We start from the raw sequence: 16202 nt of genomic DNA on the forward strand, positions 1-16202 counted from the left end.
GAGAGCGGCCATGCTCAGCCTGACCTTGGTGTCAGAAAAATTCAAGTTCAAGACGCTCAGCTGTCTGTTTCCTGAATCTGACTTTGGCCCTGATATTCGGGCAGCACTGGGGCAACTTGAAAAAGTCAGAGGGAAGTCGCTCATTCTGAGATGACTAGAAGGCTATAGATGCTCACAGCTGCTCTTGCCAGGGAGAGACTCGGTGCTCGAGGGAGAAGGTGAAGAGCAGTAGCTCTAGCCCTCCCACTCCGGGACTCAGATTCTGCCAAAAGTGAGAACCCAAGAAAAGTTAATCAGAAGGACTCCTGTGCACTAAGTAGTCCAGAATTTTAGCTTATAGGCTGTGATATCTCTCATTGCATCTCGTCTCACTTTATATTATTAACCATTCCCAAGGATATTTATTGGTTTACAGTTTTGGCCCTCTCAACACAGAAGATGGAGCCTTAGAAGAGCTGGCTGGTCTCCTCCATTCACAACCCAGGACCTTCACAAGCAAATAGAAACCAGCAGTATAAAATGTACAGAGTGGATGGGGGAGGATCTGTCTCCCTGTCCTCTCCAGTGTGACACCTGAGTCCCTTTAGAAGCTATCAGACACCATACCCTACCCTTGGCTCTCATGGCTCTCCTTCTAATGCCCTCCCATTTCAAGCTAAGGGATTCCTTGCCTGGGGCAGCGCAAGTACTTGGGGCTCACCTAGGTGAAGGAAAGAGAGGGTTCCATGTGCTTTGTTGCTCATTGTTAAAGAGGGGGGCGGCCTTGCAAAGCAGCAGCAGCAGTGTCATCACCACGTGGGCTTGTTACACATCCTGCCATTGTTTGAGCATCAGTCTTGTTGATGGCTTGCTTGGTGCTCTTCTTCTCAAAGGCTTCCTGTGATCCTAACACCAAACCTTGCCCCGTATTTCTCCATTTTGGAAAATGTGTCAAACGGCTTTAGCCCTGGGACGAGTGAGTACCAGAGCTGGAAATAAGGTTCATGCTGGTTGTTGCTCCTGCCCATGAAGATAACTGCCTGGGCACCAAAGTGCAAGACAGACTTTGAGCCTACGCCAGGTTTCAACTTCTTTTTCGAATGAATTTTCTTGTTGGGCTGAAGTGAATTATTTCCCCTTTTCCTCCATCTGTTTGGAGTGCGGAAGGGTTGCTCAGTGCTGTGTTTCTTCTTTGTTTTTTAAAATTTTTGTTTCCTACTCTTATAAAAATGCCGGATTGCAGGTGTAGCGGGGCACACCTATTAATCTCAGCTAGTCCAGAGGCAGAGGCAAGATGATCATAAGTTCAAGGCCAGACCTGTTTCCAATTTTAAAAGCTCTAAAGTGTTTGCCTAGCGTATGCAAGGCCCCAAGCTTAACCCACAGTACTTTACAAAGACATGAGCAATGAAAGGGACCTCTTAAACCATCTTTAAAGGAGACAGAGGCTGGAAAAGGCTGGCAAAGGCCATAGGGGCCCAGAAGGGAAAGATACAGAGCAGCAGAGAGATATGGAAAGAAAGTAGGAACCAGGCCTGAAGAGAAATGAGAGGCACAAAGGCAGACATGACAGCAGTCTAGCTTGCTTGTCTGCTAGCTCCCACAATACCCCAAGGTCAGACTCTCCCCCTCCCCCTAGGCACAACTCTCCCCACCCTCCAAGCGGCTGTCACATGTTAGGACATCATTAGGAAAGTGACACCCAGTTAAAAGAGTCCCCTGTCCGGTGACCCGGCTGACACTCCTGTCTGACCCATCAGCGTCCCGAGTGACAGCTGCTCCCTCTCTGGGATGAGTGAGGCCTGTAATTGTGCTGAGTGGCAGGGCCTCTGATGCCCGGGCAGCCTCCCACAAGCAGCTCACTATCATTAGCTTTCTCACAGGGTTCTGAAGCCTTCCGCTGCCACAACAGTAATTACCAAGAGATTAGGCAGGCATTAAGCACTCCTTAATTTGACACATTGCAATGATCTCCATTCAGCCTTTCTGCTCGAATAACTCTCAACAAATATTTCAGAGGCTACCAAAATAAACAGAAGCGCTGTGTTTGCACAGCTGAGTCTCTCTACCGCTTCTCTGAATGCCATCAACTCCAGGTAGGGGTAAGATGTGGTCCTGATGGAAGATGGGCAGGCAGGGCAGAGTGCAGAGGGAGGAGAAGGGAAAATGATGTCTAAGGCAGCCTGGAAATGCAAGTCCATACAATGGGAAGAAATCAGCACGGTGTTAACATAAGCCCGCTCTGACTGATGATGATTTAATTGGATCCAATTTTTTTGTTGTTGTTGTTTTAAAGCAAGTAGTTACCTAAGAACCTAGTAAAAAGATAATCAGTATTTTTATGAAAGTTGCCTCATTAGAAAAAAATAATAATTACAGTGAAAGGAGTTGTGTTGCTGTTGCTGGATTTTATTTTTTCAGTAGGTTATAACCTTAAATATTATTCATTAAGTTGCGATGGAAAAGCCACTGTTAATATGCAATAAATCTCAGTGGGAGCCATCACAGGGGAGATAGGCTCATCTGGTAATTACAACACATTGGAAGTTCAGTATTCCCTTTTATGTATTGTCTTACACACACACACACACACACACACACACACACACACACACACACAATACCCCCTGACTACTTAAATTGAAGGTAGTTGGATATGGATGGCACTATATCCCAGAGCTCTCTACACTCCTCCAAAGCAAGATGAGACAGAGATAAAATGGGTGCCCATAAAAATTAGTGTTAAATTTCCCCAAGAAAAGCGTCGTATGGAAAGAAGTGTTTACTTTGGCTTATTCCACTCCATTGTCTCTGGGTCCCGTTGCTGTGGGCTTGTGGTGCTATCCATCACAGGAGGAGGTTCGAAAGCCAGAAGTGGGGAGCAGAATTTAAATGGGCATCTCCTGACATATGTCCAGTAGGGCATCATGGCAGAGGGCAGGTACTTCTGGAGCTGTGACTAAGAATTCCCAGAGTGCTTTCTTCCCTTCTGGAGAGACATCACTTTTAACTACTATGCTGGTTAGTTTTGTTGTTGTTGTTATTATTGTTTGTTTGTTTGCTTTGCCAACTTTACACAAACTAGACTTACCTGGGAAGAAGGAACTCAGTTGAAGAACTGGCTTCATCATGCTGGTCTGTGGACATGTCCATGAGGCATTTCCCTGAATGATGAATGTAGAGCCAACTGTGGGCAGCACCACCCCTGAAAAGATTGTCCTGAGTTATCAAAGAAAGCAGGCTGAGCAAGCCATGGGGAGGAAGTCCGTAAGGAGCACCCCTCCGTGGAATCTGCCTCAGTCTAAGCCTCCAGGTTGCTGCCTTAGATGGCGGATTGTATCCTGCGAGGCACGTTAACCCTTCCCTCCCCAAGCTTCTGCTGGTCAGCGTGTCTCATCCCAGCAATAAGAAAGCAAACGTTCTTATTATTTCTCACGATGATTGCCTTTCAGAATGAGCAAAAGGTTGTAGTTTACAGCTGTAGTGAGTCATGTTGGTCTCCATCCATAATCCTCCTGTGCTTTCTCAACCAGGGATGATGGCTAATGACCATTTAACTTACAATAGTGTAAACAGTGATACCATAGATTAGGGAGCAGCAAACTATACCCTTGGGCCTAAATGAGCTCACACCCATCTGATTGGAACACAAAAATATACTCAGTAATTTACATACTTTCTATACCACTTTTACACAATGTGGTGGTTTGAATAAGAGTGTCCTACGTAGCCTATATATTTTGAGGCTTGGTTTCCCAGGGTGAACTGTTTAGGAAGGATTAGGAGATATGGCCTTGTTAGAGGAGACATGTCACTAGGGGTGGGCTGTTAAATTTCAAAACGCTTATACAAGCCCAGTCCATCCATTTCCGCCACTGCCACACCTGCTGCTTTTGGCTCAGACGTAAGCTCTCAGCTACTGTCCCAACACTATCCCTGCCTGCTTTCTATTGTGATGGGCATGGAACTATAAGCAATCCCCCAATTACATGATCTTTTAATAGGTTGCCTTGGTCACAGTGTTTCTTCATCACAAAGGAACAGTGACCAAAGCACACAGCAATGACAGAGTGTAATAGTTGCAACAAAGAACATTTGCTCCCCCGGCCCCCCAATGATCAAGATCATTAGTGCGCAGTCCTTTGTACAAACAATGTAGACAGTCGACGACTTTAGACCAAGACATAGATGGGAAATTCATTGGATTTTCAAGCAACAAGAAGACAAAATGTTTACTAAGTATATTTTGTGACAGATTTAATATTCAAAGCAATTATGAATGACCAGCTGGAATAGAGGACCAAGCTAATCAAAGGATAAGTAAAGGGGCAAACAAAAAAACCCCATGGTGGGGTCTCATCTGTCAATGTCTCAAAAGTAGAACTGGGTAAAGAAGAGAGGCAGAGAGGATGTTTCTCAACAGCATGCCATAAAAATGACTTTGGTGTGACAGATACATCATTGCAACAGTAGATAAGGCATCCCCAAAGCAAAGTTTATTCTCCAGGTCGAACAAACTTGCCTCCTGTGCTTACAGATACCAGTCCATACCAGAAGTATTGATTCCTGTAACACAGCAGTAACAAAGCCCTTAACAAATTCCTAGGGGTGACGTCAAGTGGAGACATATTTCAGTTTCACCGTGGCTTTTTATTTTACGTATTTTCACTTTGAAATATAAAGGGCAGGCAATGGTTAACCCTGTTTGATACTGAGGAAGTTTCAAGGTCAGGCGGTGAGTGTATTATTGTGCAACTGGTAGCCAAACCTACAGAGCCCAGCTCCTGGGTCCTCCTTCCCAACTCCAAGGTTGCGTTTTGAATTGTCTTTGGAATACAAGCGTTTCTCTGGGGATGAAATACTAACCCAATAAAGGAAAGTTAACACCTTTCATTGAAAATCATATTTGAAACGTGTAAGGTGTTCAGTGTGTGGGGAGGTAAGATGAGTAGTCTTTCTGCTGAGAAACTGCAGAGGTCATCTATCAGGTCCCTCTCTAACTTAGGTCCATACTCACCTTCCCCTCCCCCCAAGTTCCTCACACTTGGTTACACACAACCATTGCAAGGGCAACTGGTCAGTACAGCAAGGTGAGTTAGCTGTTTAAAAGCCATGTCTAATTCTCTGGATGCTACACCAAACGTGTCCATTTCTCCCATCAGCCAGAACCCTTGAGATTGCAAAGCTTTGCAGAACCATGCATGTCTTTCCATCCCGAGGCTACACTGTTCTACTGGAAAAAACAGTCCTTGAAAAGAAGATTCTTGAGTCCTTCTATCTTCAATACAGAAGAAATGTTGGCTCATACAGAGAAAGGTTTTGTGGAACCCACTGTTCACTTTTTACATCCTACTAGCCATTTCATAAGCACTAGGAACCCAAGAAAATGGACAGCAGGTCCCAGAGAAGAGGAGAATATGGGTGTGGCCAAGCCTACAGTCAGAGCTTCAGAACAATCAGTGGGCCACCAGCCACTGCCTGCCTTCAGTTCCTCATAACGGATGGTTAGTATATGAGGGCCCCAGAGATATAAAATGCCAATGATATTCCTATGTTCAACAGGGGTGAATCAAATACTCAGGAGTTAGCCCAAGCTTTGTTAGGATGAGAGAAAACAGGAAAGGGTTTAAGGCAGATAGGAACATCAGGAAGAGATGTGCAAGGCTCAGGCCAGTTGGAATGCTTTGGGACATGGGGCTGACTTGATATGATTGGACAGGGACGTGTGGGACCTGAGGCAGGGCATGAGCTAGACCATGTGTTACAACTGTGTGATCAGAAGGTTAAGAGGAAAGACTGGCCAGCAGCGCGACCTGTCAGTTAGTTATGGCATCTAGTGAAGGAAGGTCAGCTTCTCCACAGCTTTCTTAGTGACTCAGGTTTCTTGTGGTCCATGGCACCCTTCACTTATGGTTGCTTTAGCCGACAATACGTTCATTGAAGTGGTTAAGCTCAGGTTTGTTAGCTTTGAACATGGTCCCACTATAGCTCATTCATAATTTGCTTCTCCGGGGCCCTCACCTGGGAATAATTTAACCTAAAAAATCTGCTTCTCAGCTACTTTTGTTCATTATTTCTGGTCCCACTCACTGCCTCTCAATTGCTCCAGTGGGGCTCATGAAAGCCTCTTATTACTGTGTCCAAAGACAGACATATTGGCGGCACCTTTCAGCATCCCCTGGGTAGCCAGAATTCTCTTTGGTCCTTCCCTCCTTAGAGGCTACACCTAGAGCTTTCCTCCCCTTTGCAGACTTCCAGGGTGCAAGTGTCTGTGTATGAGGCTTCCGTACTTGCAAGGAGAAGTTGAATCCCACCCTAAACTCTGTCTGGCCTGGCCCCAGCTCTTTGTCATGCAGCCTATACAATGACACAGCCTGACACACAATGCTCAGTGTCTTATAGATCTCTGTCCTCATCAGCTTTAATTGTCAACTTGACAATTAAATAAGCCTAGAGTCGCCTGAGAATGGAGTCTCAATTGAGGGATTGCCCAGATCACCTTGGCCTGTGGGCATGCCTGTGGGGAATTGTTTGGCTTGCTGATTTATGTCATCTAGCCCACTGTGGGCTAGTGATCTTGGGTAGCTAGCTAGGTGTGAACCAGTGAGCCAGCCAGCAAGCAGTAAACATCCGTGGTCTCCACAGTGCTTCGGCTCCGCCCCAACTTCCTTCAATGTTGGATGCTAACCTATAAATTGAAATAAACCCCCCTTGTTCTCTGAGTTGCTTTTGGTCTGAGTGTTTTATTGTAGCAACAGAATGAAAATGAATAACCTTCAAACTAAGACCTGGCACACCTCCTATGACTTAGAGACCTTGATCCAGCTCACTGGGACTCCACTGTGCCTTTGTTTTTGACTGTTGTACTACAGGGGCTGGTGTAGGAGGCTTTCACTTCTAAGAGCTATCCCTAACTTCCCCTTTGTTACACTTTGATTAAAAGAGTCCCATACACTCAATGGTAGGACTCTTGATATGCAGCTGGTGAACCTTTGGAAGGTTCTGGAAACTTTAGAGGGCTTTGATGAAAGAAGCAAGTTACTAAGGATGGGTCCATGAGGACGTATCATCCCAGGCCTCTTTCTGGCGTACCCTCAGCTTCTTGTCCATGAGGTGAGAATCTCCTCTTCCCGTTACTCCCACTGCCACGGCGGTTTGCTGAAGAGCATGAAGACAGTTTACCATGGACCAATCTTTTTGAGGCAGTGAGCTAAAGAGAGGCTTTCTACTCCAATCTGCCTTCTACCACAGAGACAAGAAAAAATAACCATCGCACCTCTGCATGCTTTACCTCCTAACATGCTCAAGCAGGTGGGGTGAACAGACCACACCCACGTTCTCCTGTGTCCAGGGAGGTACAAAACAGAGAAGGATAATAAAGGCCTGGCTATAGCACTGTGTAAGTAATGGGCTGGGAAATCACAATGCCTCCTGGGGAGGTGGAGATGCTGAAATCTCCAGCGCTGTTTTTTGTTGGGAGCTGGAAAACTGAGACACAAGACGGTCAAACTGCAGGAAAGCATCACTTGCTGAGAACTGGGTGGGGCAGGGCAATATGGCTCTTTGGAGACGATTTCTATTGTTCATGGAGATAATCATGGGAAGGGAGATCAGCCCAGACTCACTGAAGAAGACCAAGCAGTACCTCAGAAACTAAAAGGAAGGGAAGCTGCCACACCCCAGCTCTGAGCCTTTGCCAAGGACTGAACTTCACCAAGCTTGGGTGCTCCCATCGGTAAGACACAAAGCAGAGGAGGCGGGCAGCACATCTTCCTTGAGGAGCTGTCAGCAGGATAAGGAAAGAAGAATGCTAAATGCCACGCTCTGCCTTCAGTGGAAGAATAGGGCTACAGGAAATCGATCCAGGAACTAGTAGACACTATAGGCAGACAGGTTTCAGCCCGAGGAAGGGAGACCTTTTCAGCTACTGCTGCTACCAAAAGATGAGATGGGGTATTTCTTAACTGTTTGAGTCCATGTTACTAATGGTAACCAAAGAAAATGCAAGTTAGGTACTTTCCCAGGCAGTGGGTGCTGGAATTCCTGCATGGCAGGGCAGAGGATTTCTGAAATCTCTTCCTGCTTGAAGCTCCTGTAACTCTGGATTTTACCCTGACTGAATGAAAGCATGGGAGACAGAACCCTTCTAGACATATAATTACCACCCTCTAATGCTTGGAACCTGAGAACCAGACTAGCCAACAGCTAAAAACCACGGACTCAACACTATTGTCTGGTTCTGTGCTTCACCCTAGCTTGCCTGCATTTCTATGCATTGGTTCTTATTTTAATAGGGAACAAGAAGGAAGCAGATGGCTTGAGGTTTACTTCGCCAAGCTCTGTAAGCAGAAAGTTTTTGTACAAGCAAGCCCCTGAACTGCCAGGAGAGCCTGTGCCCTTAAATAGTAATGAGATCTATCGCTCCCCTTTAACAAATGCATCTTCCCTGAGTGCTAAGTAAACCATCTCCATTTGCAGTGTCAATATCAGCACAGGCCTTCCCTGCCTCTCAAGCAGCCCAAACAGATTGCAATTGGCTGCCAGTCCCGGGTCCTGTGCTCAGTGAGAGCTGTCAATGGGCATGTCAATAAGATACGGGGACTATTGATCAGCATAGGCATTTAGGGGTCACGGGTCGATGAGAACTCATGCCAAGAGATGTAGAAAATGATAGCTTTCAGATAAAGGCAGCAAAGTGAGCTTCCCAGAGGAGAAATAATATAGCTCAATTTCCTTGTTCTGCTGCTTGTCAATTTCCCTTGGTTTTCTGGGAGAGGAGAGGAGTGGGCAGGGAGAGACAGGGAGGAAGGGAGGAGGGTGGGGGATGCCAGCAACTCAAGTGTTTGACTGAAAACACTTCAAGGAATGAAAAATCAACAGTCACCATGAAACCATGCATCATCTGCCATACCTACCACTAATTGCATCAAAAGAAGAAGGTATGAGAGCCAGGCAAGCAGGATTTCTCAGAGAGAATGGTGCAGAGGAGGAGAACGAAGAGAATGGTGCAGAAATGGCTTTTGATGGAGCCACACAAACCAGTTCAATAGTTCTTGTCTGGTTCCAGCTCTGGGATGTTTAGCTAGATGGGATAGATCCTTTTTTTTCCTCCAGTGATAGTCTTTTGCTACCTCAAGATAACCTGAGGGAGGAGACAGGCTGGTTCCCTGAAACCAAACCATGAGATGGCTCAGTTCTGATTACCCTGCCTCCTCACTACGTAATCACCCCGTAGCTCTGTAGCCACTGTACATTCAGCGATGGGGCCTCTGGAAAAAAAAAAGTGATTAACTTAAAGAGAAGCCATGAGGCTAGGGCCTGGTCCACACATGACTGGTATACTTAAGAAAATTTGGACACGCAGGAGATTCCTAATGGGCATGTCCACAGAATGAGGGCCAAGAGAGGATGCCCAGAGAGGGAGGCCGTGCGCTAGCCAAGGAGTGGTCTCAGGAGAATCAAAGGCACTGAAGCCTTGACCTTGGCTCAGGAGTCCCCAGAAATACAAACCCCAAGTAAACCTGCTGTGTGACTCGCTTGACAATAGGATTTTTGTCATGGTAGCCCTAGGAAATGAATGCTATGGGCTGAAGGTAAGTATCATCTGTATAAGCATAGGGAGTGGCAAATGAGGTGGTAATTATTCATGACTTGGAATTTTGAATATTTTCATACTATAAAAATTGTGTATCACTTTCAACCATGAACTGACTTAATGTCAATTAAATGGCTCCAATAATTGATTTGTATGGAAATGTCTGTACAAATATGGGCTTGCGAACGGGCACTTTTTTAGACTTTTTTTTTTTTTTTGCCTTCCATCTCCATCCTAGTTTTAGGAGATAATTCTAGTCACAGAAAGAAAAGCCAATAGTCACAACTGAAGAAAGTAATAGTCAATAGAATGGCAAAAAGTCAGCTTCAAGATTGTGACGGAAAAAATTGATATTAAACCTCTGTGACTTCTTCCTGGACATGACCACGCACAAAGGTAACTGGCCCACTGGGCCTTGCTTTTGTCCATCTATTTTCTTCTTAGGGGAACTTTGTGGTGGCCTCATATATACTTTGGGAATTGTCTCACCATCATGATTCAGATTCACATTCCAGCTTGCCCCCCAGACAATGAGATTTATCCCAAGTCCTGCCAGTCAGCCCTTGTGCTTTAATTAAACTCTGAATGAATGTTGCTTAAAGCGGTAATTCAGCACCTGTGTCTAAAAGTTTTGGGTGATGTCACAGGGATGACTTAAGGGGTGATACATTTCAAAGGGGGTAGAGCTGCGTCACCCTTCACCCTTCATGATCAATCCTCGCTGTGTGTCAGTCTGTCCATTCACTCCGAATGGTAAATGTTGAAGATCCATGTTTCATCGTGCTTGATTCTCAAGATGTCATTAGGATGACAAGAAACACAACAACCGTAGCAACCTTAGCAAACCCCGGAAGAAAACCGGAGGGGAGATGGCGCTAACAAGGAATATCAATAAAGTTCTGGAATCAGGCAAGCAGCAGAACTACAAATGGGCTGACAGACAAGAGAAAGCTGAACTCTGTGCTGGTAGAAAAGAGACGCGCCAAGAATGGGGACTCTTTGCATGTAGCCCCAAAGCTCAGGAATCAGAAACACCGTGGAGCAGTGGTATAGGGCAAATGTAAAGGAAAGAAGACTGATCAAATCTTTCAAACCAGGGCTCACAGATGCCCTCTTTTTACCAGGTGGCCCCTTCTTTGTTGCCATGGGAGCCAGAAGGGTCATTGGAGAGTGTGTTTCTTGACGTGTCACTCTGGGATGTACAGCATTCATCTCTGGCCAGAAACGCAAATCCAGGCCCCACCACAGAAAACCAGATCAGCAACTCAGGTGTCACCTCTGGGTGATTCCATTACAGGCTCACATCTGATAGCAGTCTCATAGCAGACACTGAAAACATGGAGAGCCAACTGTGGAAGGGAGGTGATGGGCAGCTCTGATGTTGCGTCAGCTCCCCAAATCAGCAGCAGTCCTTTCTGCTTTTAGGGTTTCATCTGAAGTTGGTCTCCAGTATTCCCTTCTGAGAATAGTCATAATCCAAAAGAACTACTCTTAGGGACTGATGTGAATTTTGCACATGCGCACACACATGCGCAGAACCACGCACACAGCCTATAGGCATGAGAAATTTAGTGGCTCTCACTCTTTCACTTGAAACCGTGGAAGGTTGTGAAAGATGGCTCCTTTCTGTCTGTCTGTCTGTCTGTCTGTCTGTCTCTCTCTCTCTCAGGAAGTATGACCGCACAAATTAGGACACTACCAAAGTGTTGTTGGCAGGAGGGGTTAAAAAAAAAAAGTAAGTAGGTATGGACTGAGTGTGTCAGGAACTACAAGATCAAAATAAGGACTTAAATATATGAAATGATTTACAAGGGATCCTTCTGAAAAATTAACTGAGGAGTTGTGAGACTTAAAAAACTTTTTCAGAAAGGATGAGCTGGGAAATGCTATTTTCAAAGCCAAGAGAATGATTTAAGAGAAGTGGCCAGTAATAGAAATACACACACCCACACACAACACACACACACAATCACACACACATGCATACACAAATATATATGTGTGTATGTGAATGTACATATATATATGTATATACATATATTAATAATATATGGAGAAAGTCTGAAGTGATAATGAAGACATGAACCAAGTTTAAAATCATGTCAAGTGTTGCCCGAATGTGAAGCAACACAAACCCACACCTATATGTGGTGGGAGTGTAAACTGGTGCCACTACTGTGGAAAGCAAGTTGGCACTAGACAGACCAAAAGTACAGTGTGTGCATGAGCTGCATCTTAGCCGTGGCCTCTTGTCCTGTACTCTGTGAAAGTCAGCCACACACATCAGAAGATAACAGCAGCATTATCCTTAATAGGGAAAATCTGGGAAACCCAAATGAATTCACGTCAGCAGTTCAGTGGGGAAACACACTATGGGACATTCATGTGTTGAATGGACAACAGTGGGGAAAGCCAAGTACAGATAGAATTTTAACATGAGCAGCCTTCAAGTGCATAGAATTTTTACTGCTTACTTTAAAGAAATTATTACATTGTTAGCCCATTTATATTAAGGTCAAGATTAAGCAAAATCATATATGTCGTAAGAAAAAATAAAGAATCCAAACATAATTTAAAATTGTGATGATTTCTAGGAAGAAGGAGAATGGGGCCTATGGGGAGAATCCACTCATGATACTTACGAGTCACTGATATTCTATTTTGTGATCGTGGCAGGGAGTGTCTAGGGGAGGATTTTTATTGTATTCAAACTACACATATATGTTTTTCATAAGTTATACATAGGCATGCTGTATTTTACAGTAAAAAAAACCCACAAATGATGATGAATTTCTGCTACAAAAAATACTATGAGAGATATCAGATGGAACGCAATAGAGCACATGGGGAATCTGAGCCGAGATGTGATAAATCTTCCTGTAATAGGCAGAGCCACGGATGTAAGTGGGTAAAACTCATCCATCAAAGGAATTTTTATTCCTTTTAGTTTAAAGTTTTCAGTTTCAAGTTGGATTTTAAAACGGACCCAGTAATGTAGTGTCTGTCGAAAACATACTTGGAACACCAACAAAGCAAGGTTAAAATGTGAAATAATAATAATAATAACAATAACAACAACAACAACAACAACAACAACCATTGATAGCACAAGCTAAGGCAAAGCTGGTACTGCAGTATTGAAGTATATCAAATCTATTCACAGACAAAGTGAGGGATCAAAACCAGCGTGTGGAGGTTTGAATATGCTCAGCCCAGAAAGTGGTATGGCCTTGTTGGAGTAGGTGTGGCCTTGTTGGAAGAAGTGTGTCCCTGTGGGGATGGGATTTGAGACCCTCCTCTTAGGCACGTGGGAGACAGTCTTCTCCTGTTTGCCTTGGGAACAAGATGTAGAACTCTCAGCAGCAACTTCAGTGGCCTGCCTGCCTGCACACTGCCATGCTTCCCGCCATAATGATAATGGACTGAAGCTTCTTTTTGCAAGGGACAGCAATTGATACAATTAATTTGCAACGGGCAGCAATTAATCCTAACTGGTCAAGGAGCTGAGAGTAAGGGATTGAACCTCAGCTCTAAATATGACATTTTCATTGTGACCACTTGCACTCCCGCCAAGGCTCCGTGAATATTACAGAACAGGAGTCAGAAAGGTTGTAGGAGCTGTAATATGGGCAAGAGTATCGTGGAATGCTGTCTTGTGGGCATGACATACTTATTACACATATGAACTCACAGCACCTATAGTTGCCTGCACAAGACCTGCACAAGAAAAAGCTGCTCAAAATTCTAGCATGGATGGGGAGGAGCTTACCAAACCCCACCCTTAGTTGAGGAGAGACTGAAGGAAAGTTAGTAAATTTTTTGGGGGAGAGTGTGGCCGAGCTCTGGTAGATAACCCCATATCCATGTACAGGCAGCATTTAATGAGATTCAGAGGTATATAAAAACATGAAAAAAATATTTTAAAAGGAGGGCACGAAGTTGGAAAGGGGATACGTTGAGAGTTGGAGGGGGAAATGGGGGTAGATATGGCTTTAATAGTCAAATACAACATTCTCAAATAAGCAAATTTTAAAAATTTCAAAGAATACACTTTAAAAATGTAGAAAACAAAGTCAACCCACTTTTTTTTTCGAAGTCGGTATGTTTGGAAACCAAATAATATACTACTAAATAATTGTTGATTTAATTTTTTTGCATGGAATAAAATATGTACAGCTAAATAATACATGAATTGCATGTCAACATTATGGTACTAAGTAATGGTTTTCAGAAGGGAATTTAGAAACTTATTAGGAGTCAAGAAGACTAGTAAGATGAAGAAGTTAAAAATCAAGCTAGAAATAAGGATCCGATGAATCCAAAGAAATAGGGAAGGGATGATGAAGATGAGTAGATTTGTCATGGTCTGGTGGAAACAGAACCCCAGTGACTTGAGCAAGGCGTGCTTAATACAGAGAGTTATAAATCATTTGAAAGAAATGACCCACTGTGGGGAAAATAAGAGAATGTCTCGTGTCTAAGAAGATCACCCACTGAGGTCACCAACATGGAGGAGTTCATCCTCAGAGTTGGGATTCTGACCTCACTAGAGGGGAAGAGCCCTCCAGGTCACCAGACACCAGACACTGTATGGTTCTATGGACCCGTTCTTGTCTCACCTCTTAAGCTCAAGTTGGCAAGCATGGAACCAAGGGCTCAGACTAGTACACAGGAACGCAAGGAGGAGGAGGCACAAAAGCTGTGGCTGGTAGGCAGGAAACTGGCCTGAAGACAATGAGGTGGGGAGTGTGTTAACCCTAACCCAACACCTGGTCCTCATGGACCTTGCTAAGCCCTCTGAAGTACTTGTGAGTGTAGTTAGAATAAGTGAACCAACAAAGCCAAACAAGAGAGATGTCAAGATATTCATGATCTCAGCTGAGTGTGTCATGGCAGAGTCATAGTTGAGGACCACTGTGAGGATATACTGTGGTGCTGCCAGAGTGAAGCAAACTGCTACTGGTGGCCCTTCAGATTGGTACGGAGGTAAAAAAAAAAATAATAAAGTGCCACTCAGATAGATACTATGATCCAAATGCCAAGTATGGCATTGATTTGCTCCAATAAAGATACCCCAGACTTGGCAGCTGTGTTTGAATCAGCATGTTCCCCCAAAGCCATCCAACTGCAACACGAGCCAAACAGGTGAAGTGAATCGGAATGGGATAGCTATTACCTCTCCTGTTTCTTTGAGTGCTTGTACTGTGGCATAAATCTCTAAAATTTCACCCTCAATGCAATATTGCCTGTGATTTACCACCTCGATGTGAGATGTTCTAGGAGGAACGAGGTTCCATCTAGCCCTGCCAACAATGATAGTTCTCATTGCATGGGCTCAGGAGCTCATGGGAGAATATTTCTGGTTTGCAAAACACGGAATACGGTGATCCACTCAAGACCAGGAGATTTAATGCACCGGGCAGGGCTGTAGGTAAACTCAGCCATCTGAGATTCAAATATCAGCCAAGGCTCCAGCTATGACCAGGTTGCTGTTGCTCTGCTTGACCAGTGGGTTCTCAAGAATTAGTGTCCGGCCATACCTAATGTTTAGTATCATCTAAAGTTCTTTGTATTTCCTCTTTCCCAGTGACCCGAGGGCCCTTTGAGTTAAACTTGGAGGAAGACCAACAGAATCCACTTCTGAAAATGCAGGAGAGTCTTGTCCCTAGCTTTCTCATGTCTTCTTCAAGAGACTCTGAATCCATGCACTGAATCTTGGTCTGATAAAGAAGTCACTGCTTTGTGAGGTTTTGTCAAGGTCTTCTGTTCCATACATCACCTTTTGCCAGCTGTCCCTCACCAAAAGAGCTCCACGGTGAAATTCAGAGGCGGAAGAGGCTAAGATTTCAATCTACAAGACTGTGGAAGTTTGCCAGGTTGTCATGAAGTACATACAGTTCGCCCTACAGTCTTTCCACTAAGCCAGTGGCCAGAAAGGCCCAGGATCTAGCAATGGGCCATGAGTGTTAAGCAGAACTGACTCATCAAGTGCCTAGAACTTTCTGGAAGCTGCCTGGAGGTGGTCACTGCTGACCATCTCACCCAAAGCCAGCTGGAGTGCCCATGAGCTAAATGGGACTTTTGGTGTTTGACAAATGGTGCTTTGTAGCATATGCCAAGGGACTGCCAAATCTTGCAAGGAATTTTTCGTCCTGAGAGTCCCGTAGAACAGCTGAGTACCAAAGTCAGGGGGAGATGCACACTGGAAACAAGGATAGCCCCTTCCTCCTGCATCCCTTCAGTATCCTCCACTGCCAAAGCTTTTGCATCTGCTGACAAGGTATACATAGGTCTGCATCTGTCACATGGAAGAACGTGGAAGGTGGATACAGAGGTGAGATTCAATAAAATTGAGCTGTCACTAACTGAAGGGAAATAATAAAAGAAACAGTGAAAATTAACAACCCCAAAGACCATGGCTTGAGAAGATTAAAAGATATAGAAGTTTCAGGCAAATTTAATCAAGATAGTAAAAGGGAGAAGACAAATTGAAAGGAACAGAGAACAATAAAGAAGCTTTATAAATTTAAAATATCGTTAAATTTTTTTTCTGAAAAAAAAATCCCAAAGAAGTTTCTCAGACATTAGAACAAAGAGAGACAGACAGGCAGAGATGAGAGAGAGAGAG

The sequence above is a fragment of the Mus musculus genome, chromosome 8 (assembly GCF_000001635.26).
Source record: "Mus musculus strain C57BL/6J chromosome 8, GRCm38.p6 C57BL/6J".
Lineage (NCBI taxonomy): Eukaryota > Metazoa > Chordata > Mammalia > Rodentia > Muridae > Mus > Mus musculus.